Here is a 1,118-nt window from a genome sequence, read left to right on the forward strand (position 1 = left end):
GAGGCCAGCATCATCCGGATACCCCCGAGAGCAACAATGTGCGTAACACTGGGTGCCATAACACCATCCGCCGTGCACAAGCATGTTGCAAAGGAGGCATCCAAACAAATAGGCCCAACCGCCATGGGGTAGACTAGAGCACACGAGGGCTAGCCAACGTGAGAAAGCCCCTAGCACGACCGATTGCCCCCATCAACAAGCCCATGCGTGGCACTAAGTGCCACCAAATCCGTCCCTAAAGCACAAGCTTGTTGCTAGAAAGCAATCGAGAATGTAGGAATCACCCCCACGAAAACGAGCCCAAAAAACGGTCGTCGGGACATGGTCGGCCGGCGGCGGCCGCCGCCACAACCACCGCCGGCGGTGGTGGAGACGATACCCCCCCGCCGGTGGCATGGGGGGCGTGGCACACGCCCTTTCCATGGGCGCCAGGGGCATGCCCATGTGAGGGGGGCGGCATGGTCAGCCCTCCTGGCTGACCATGTTGGGGCTTGCATGCCCCCCCTAAAGAGCATTGAGAGCCAAATCCCAACCGGCAGGAGGAAACATCAAATGTCCGAGGAAACATAAAGGCCTTTTTTATCGAAATACTTTGAATTTGGACGAGATTTTTTGCAGGCATGCTTAGAAAAATCATATCTTGAAGTAGGAGCAAGCCTCACAATTTTTCGACATCGGGATTTTTTTATTTAATTTTTTGATTAAATAAATCCGAAAAATCAAAAAAAAAATGAAAATAAGGCAAAAATCGATAGGTGATGCTTGGAACACATCAATCTCAAGATGTATTGGAATGAATTTAAACCAATTTGGGTGGTTTCAATTGTCCAACAGAGACAAGTGTTAAGCCCCGTTCATGCACGTCGGGTGGCAACATTGGGGGGCCATGTTGGGAGTGTTGTATTGCAATCTTTTGAGGCAACAAGGAAGATTGCTTTTGTAGAGTTTGTGTGATCTACGGTGTTCTTCGTCGGACCTTTGTGTGCTTGACATGGTAGGCAAAACACCACGGGTGTGTCGCGGCGTGCCTTGGGGCAAGCCATGGGCCAAGCCATGGGGAGCCATGGGGCTTGCCACGGGGCTGTCAAGGCAAGCCATGGGGCTGCCATGGCAAGCCA

This window comes from Juglans regia, unplaced genomic scaffold (genome assembly GCF_001411555.2).
Source record: "Juglans regia cultivar Chandler unplaced genomic scaffold, Walnut 2.0 Scaffold_406, whole genome shotgun sequence".
NCBI lineage: Eukaryota > Viridiplantae > Streptophyta > Magnoliopsida > Fagales > Juglandaceae > Juglans > Juglans regia.